Genomic DNA, 6680 nt, shown 5'->3' on the forward strand with positions numbered 1-6680 from the left:
GGAATATGCCATATGGAATGTCTATAAATACCGTGAGATGGCACATATGAACTTTCACACTTCACAACACCAAACAACTCTCCTCTCTCCCTCTAGAAAGCTCACGGCCAAACATCCCTAATCACCCATCAATTTTTCGAGCCTTGTTCAAGCCATTCCAAGCATACCCAAGCATCAAGGATCACGTATTAGGAGGCTTGGTGCACTCGGAGCACGAAGGACCTTTTTCTCTAGCTTTTATCCACCACATTCGCGTCTAGATTCTTCCCTAGCCTCGAGCTAGTGGTGAGTTACTTAAAACACATTCTTGAACTAATCTAGAGTGGTTAATATGATAGATAACAGTTAAAACTTGGAATCTTGCAATTTGATACATTAAAGTCTACTAAAAGACACTTAAATGATGGATAAAAGCTCACATGATGTGTAAATGTTGTAGTATTTGATTTGTGGGATTATTTAGGCCCGATCTACGTTGTGGTAGCTCGGATCACCGTTTAACCCGACTTTGTTAAGATCATAGATCTTGACATAAGCTTGTTTCGGACGGTACAAGGGTTAAAAGGTGAAACTCTACCACACGAGAAACATGAACTTGTGTAAAAGTATTTTTACTTGTAAAATAGTGTTTAAAACTTGCCGATCTATGTATCTACAAGTGGTATTTTCAAAAGACCAAGCGTCAAAAGGAACCACATGTTCTAAACCGGATCTTACACAAACAAAAGTGATTTTTGTGAACAAACAAGTGTATGGACACTTGTGTAACAAAAGTTTTAACAAAGAAATAATTTTCGTAAAAACCGACTAGAAGTTGTGAAACTTTATATTCTTTGAAAATAAGGTTTTTAAGAAACTAAACTTATTTTTAAAGATAACAAGACTTACTAAATGTGCTAGTAAGTTACTACACAATTTTAGTAAATAACCAAGTTCATGAAATGGAGAAATTAGTGATATTCGTGGATGATTATTGTTGATAAGTGTTGTTGATGATTGTTGACGATTTAAAAGAAAATAAACACATGTTTTGAAAACATGGGAAACCTCCATTTTTAGGGGAAACTCTGCCAAAATTTTTATAAATTTTGATACTTAGAAAAATATAAGTTTTTGAGAAACTTATTCCCTAAAAATGTATTTAAGAGTATTACCAAGGTTTCCCTAATTTTTGGTGATAAGAAATGAGGATTTCTTCAAGAATAAAAATGGATATAAGTATGTATATTTTTGAGAGAAAAATATATATTATTTTATCACCAACTTCTGTGCTAAGTGTATATAGTATGTGTTATACGTGCTAGCGTATTAAGACGTAAAAATACACTAAATACTCATGAGGAGTATAAACATGAAAATACACATACAATATACAAGACACATAATTCGGGTGCAAAGTGCAAAACACAAGATACTTATATTAATTTGCGAAAAATAATATAAGTAAGATACTTAGTTAAAAAAATATGAAATATTTTTAACACGGCAATACGAATACAAAAGTGAGTGACTGAACTTGTGCGACGCAAGTCTAGTGACTAACGTTAAGAAAACGCGTATAGGTTACGACGTTAAATAAGCAAACCCGGTGAAGTTTACGACGCACAGGAACGCAAAGTTGTGAGTTCATGCTCCCCCTTTTCTCTTAACTGTTTTCAGTTTTATAACTTCGGGGGTGAAATACATGTTACAGATATTTTTATGTTTAACAAATGGTATGATAATAAAAAGCACACTTGGTGAGAACGAGTACCAAGTGTGTAGCGATATAAGAATACAAGAAGCGCACTTGGTGAGAACGAGTACCAAGTGTGTTGTGAAATAAGAAAACGAGAAGCGCACTTGGTGAGAACGAGTACCAAGTGTGTTGTGAAATAGGAATATGAGAAGCGCGCTTGGTGAGAAACGAGTACCAAGTAGGATGCGCTATGAAAAATGATGCGAGGAATCGTGTCACGAATAGGGTACAGAAGCACCATTAATCAACAATATACCTAGACCGCAGAACAAAAGGTTAGATCTAACGGGTGCCGGGCAGCCACACTCTCGATGAGGGCGAGTATCGAGTAGTGCTTTTGTGTCTCAGAATATACCAATTAAATGCCTAAGGTTTGGTGACTTCCTATGTCGTGTCACATGTTAATGGCTTTGCAACCCATTAACAATCCTGATACATACAGGAATACTTAATTTACATAAAAACTCATACCATTCTAAAACTTGATGAATACTTGAGTACATGGGGTACTCAAGAAAAGCATGGATTATACTTGAGTACGTGGGGTACTCTAGAAGAATTTAAATCATACATGAGTACGTGGTGTACACATGAAACTAGATTTAATGAAAACTCGATTTATTCACAAAATATGTTTTCATACAAAGTATACAAAAGTGCAAAACAAAACGGCATGAATTCACACCAACATTATGTTGACGTTTTTTCCAAAACTCACATGTATTTCAGGTAACTAGGATGGATGTGCGCGTGGTCTCTCTTATGCTCGTGGATGTCGCTTGTGTTTGTCCTTAAATAAAGTGTAAACCTTTTAAGACAATGTTTTATGTTAACTCGCGTTGTAAACGCTAACTTATGATTTCAAGTTATGGTATTTGAAGTTATTTTCATGAGCATGTAGTATGTTTACCTTTCGTATGCAATGAGAACCTTTCATGATCACACCTCGTGCTTCCGCCGCAGAAAGGGGTGTGACAGATTGGTATCAGAGCTGCGATTGTAGTGAACCAGGATTCCTTCTTGAGTCTAGTCTACAATCTCTAGGATCCTATCACGAAAACAATTTTCAAAGAGTTTTCATTGCATAAAACGTCCCGCGACATCCACTACCTGAAACTGACTACACGAGTCTAGAAAAGACACTACGAGACTTAGGGTGCACAGGAGTAGCACTTGTCTTAACTGAGAAATTACGTGCAATTATGTGTGATAATTAGCATATAATAGATGTAGAATGTCACAGGTATACGTGACTTTGCCTGCAACGATGGCCCATCTGAAGGAAGAGATACGAGGATGAAACGAACTGTGCGGACTGTGCAAGGAGTTACGTAATTATGGATGCATACATAATTATGGAATTCAGTGCACAGAAATCACAGCAAGTCTTGTCACGTATAGATTCCCTCAGTACAAGCCTACTAAGTACTCTGCTAGAGTAATAATTATTTGATGTTAATTATGTGGTATATACCTGTGAATATATACTACTACTGTCCAGTATGACGACGTCAAAACAAATGCCTAACCCTGCTGTGTTATGTTCTGTCAGAACATGGCACCCAGGAAAGCTGTGAATGCTCGCAATGATGATCAACCTCCTCCTCCCCCACTACCAAAAACTGCTGAAGAGCTGAACGCTCTACTGGAAGAGAGAATCTCTGCTGCTATCGCCCAGTACGAGGCGAACCGTACCCAAGACAGTGGAGGGCCAAGCAGTGCCAGACGTAACGGACATGGAGATTCGTCCGGTGGAAACGCAGTTCAAGGTAACCTTAGAACAATTTACTAAGCATGAAGAAATTTATGAACGGTCTTTGTTTCATTATTTCTTCGATTGCTCATAAGTGAATTGGTTGGGTTAATCACAGGCTGCACCTTCAAGCAGTTCCTCGACTGCAAACCTATGAACTACGATGGCACTGGAGGAGCAGTAGCCTTTGTGCGTTGGACGGAAAAGACTGAAGCCACAATCCGCATGAGCAAGTGTACCGCAGATCAGCAAGTCACTTTTGCTACTGGGCTGTTTGTCGACGAAGCACTGACATGGTGGAATTTGCAAGTTCAAACGCTGGGCGATGAGGCTGCATACGGCATGACTTGGGATGAATTGAAGGAGAAGATGAGAGAGAAGTATTGCTCTCGTGCCGAACTCCAAAGGTTGGAGACAGAGTTCTGGCACTTGACTATGGTAGGAGCTGACATCACTGGGTATACTCGGAGGTTCCATGATTTGTCTAGGGTGATTCCTTACATGGTGACTCCCGAATTCAAGCGCGTTGAATGCTACATTTGGGGATTGGCCCCAGAATTTCGTGGCATGGTGACGTCGGCCAAACCACAAACAATCACTGAGGCTGTAACTCTGGCTGTCAGTCTTACTGAGGATTGTGTTCGTATGGAGAAGTTATCGTTGAACCCAACAGAGAAGACCGAGACACATGTTGAGTCGTCCGGTGACAAGAAGAGAAAGCATTCGACCCTGAATCAAGTAACTCGCAACAACAAGGGTTCCAACAAGAAACGTGACACCAACCCCTCTAAGGAGTCAAAGACTTCGGCCAAAGGATACCAAGGCACCATGCCTAAGTGCCAAAAATGCAAGTATCACCATGATGGAGCTTGTCGCATTCCAAGGTGCGACAAGTGTGGTAGATTGGGTCATCGAACAGAAGACTGTTGGAGTAAGGGAAAGAATCAAAATGGAAACGGTGCTGGTAACAGGAATGATAACGGGAAAGGGCGAAACCAAGGATGCTTCAAGTGTGGAAGCAACGATCATTTCATGAGAGACTGCCCAAAGAAAGACAATGCTCAGGCTCGAGCATTTGTGATTGGAGCAAGGGACGCACGCGAGGACCCTAACGTGGTCACCGGTACGTTTCTAGTTAACAATCACTATGCATCCATATTATTTGACACTGGTGCCGACTATAGTTTCATGTCTGTGGAATTTAAACGTACGCTCGGAATAGAATCTAGTAGATTAGAAGTCCCATATTCCATAGAATTAGCCAATGGAAAACTTGTTGAATCGGGCGAAGTAGTTAGAGGGTGCACGCTAGAACTTGGTGAACGAAGCTTTAGCATCGACCTCTTACCTATTCAATTGGGTAGCTTCGATGTGGTAGTCGGAATGGACTGGCTGTCCAAGATCAAAGCTGAAGTTATTTGTCATGAGAAGATCATTCGCATCCCTTTGGCGAATGATGAAACTCTCATCGTGCATGGAGAAAAACGAGACGCGCCTCTTCGAATCATCAGTTGCATGAAGGCACAGAAGTGCTTAAGGAAAGGATGTGTTGCCTTCCTAGCACACGTTATAGATAAGAAGGCTGAGGAACCGAAACTCGAAGATATTCCTGTGGTGAAGGAATTTCCTGATGTGTTCCCTGAGGATCTGCCAGGACTACCTCCGCAACGACAAGTCGAATTCCGTATAGACTTGGTTCCGGGAGCTGCTCCTGTAGCCAAGGCACCGTATAGACTTGCGCCATCCGAAATGCAAGAACTATCTACACAACTCCAGGAGTTGTTGGATAAAGGATTCATAAGGCCAAGCTTCTCGCCATGGGGAGCTCCAGTTTTGTTCGTGAAGAAAAAGGATGGAACCATGCGGATGTGTATCGATTATAGGGAACTGAACAAACTAACGATCAAGAATCGGTACCCACTACCGAGGATTGACGACTTGTTTGACCAGTTACAAGGGTCAAGCTATTATTCCAAGATCGACCTTCGGTCTGGATACCACCAGCTGAGAATCCAAGAGGAGAGCGTACCAAAGACTGCATTCAGAACACGCTATGGGCATTACGAGTTTCTTGTGATGCCATTCGGGCTGACGAATGCACCAGCGGTCTTTATGGATCTGATGAACCGCGTATGCAAACCATATCTCGATAAATTTGTGATTGTATTTATCGATGATATCCTGATTTACTCTCGGACGAAAGAAGAGCACGAGCAACACCTCAGAACCATCTTGGAGCTACTGAAAAAGGAGAAACTTTATGCAAAGTTCTCAAAATGCGAATTCTGGATTCGCGAAGTACAATTTCTTGGTCACATTGTGAATGAGAAGGGAATTCATGTAGACCCGTCCAAGATAGAAGCAATAAAGAATTGGGAAGCTCCCAAAACCCCAACTGAGGTTCGCCAATTTTTGGGCTTAGCAGGCTACTATAGGAGATTCATCGAGAATTTCTCCAAAATAGCTCAGCCGCTAACTGCCCTTACTCAGAAAGACAAGAAGTATGACTGGGGTGTTAAACAAGAGGAAGCTTTTCAGCTACTCAAAAACAAGCTATGCGATGCACCAATATTGTCACTGCCCGAAGGCACGGAAGACTTCGTGGTATACTGCGACGCCTCGCGACAAGGACTGGGATGCGTGCTCATGCAACGCCAAAAGGTCATCGCTTACGCTTCAAGGCAACTGAAGGTGCATGAAAGAAACTATACCACTCATGACCTGGAGCTGGGCGCAGTGGTATTCGCCTTGAAAATCTGGCGACACTATCTATATGGTACTCGATGCACAATCTTCACAGATCACAGAAGCCTGCAACACATATTTAATCAGAAGGAATTGAATATGCGCCAGCGGCGATGGGTCGAGCTGCTAAATGATTACGACTGTGAGATTAAGTACCACCCAGGAAAGGCAAACGTTGTAGCAGACGCATTAAGTCGAAAAGAAAGGGTTAAGACCCTAAGAGTTCGAGCGTTAGAAATGACCATACGAACGAACCTCACTGCACGCATTCGTGATGCACAACAAGAAGCTCTTAAAGGAGAGAACCGTAAAGCTGAATACCTCCGAGGTGCATTGAAGTACATGGCACCAAATGAAGAGGGAGCCTTATACTTCAAGAAGCGTATTTGGGTTCCACTCTATGGTGGCATACGAGAAGTCATCCTTAATGAAGCCCACAAATCG

Source organism: Helianthus annuus, chromosome 2, assembly GCF_002127325.2.
Source record: "Helianthus annuus cultivar XRQ/B chromosome 2, HanXRQr2.0-SUNRISE, whole genome shotgun sequence".
Taxonomy (NCBI): domain Eukaryota; kingdom Viridiplantae; phylum Streptophyta; class Magnoliopsida; order Asterales; family Asteraceae; genus Helianthus; species Helianthus annuus.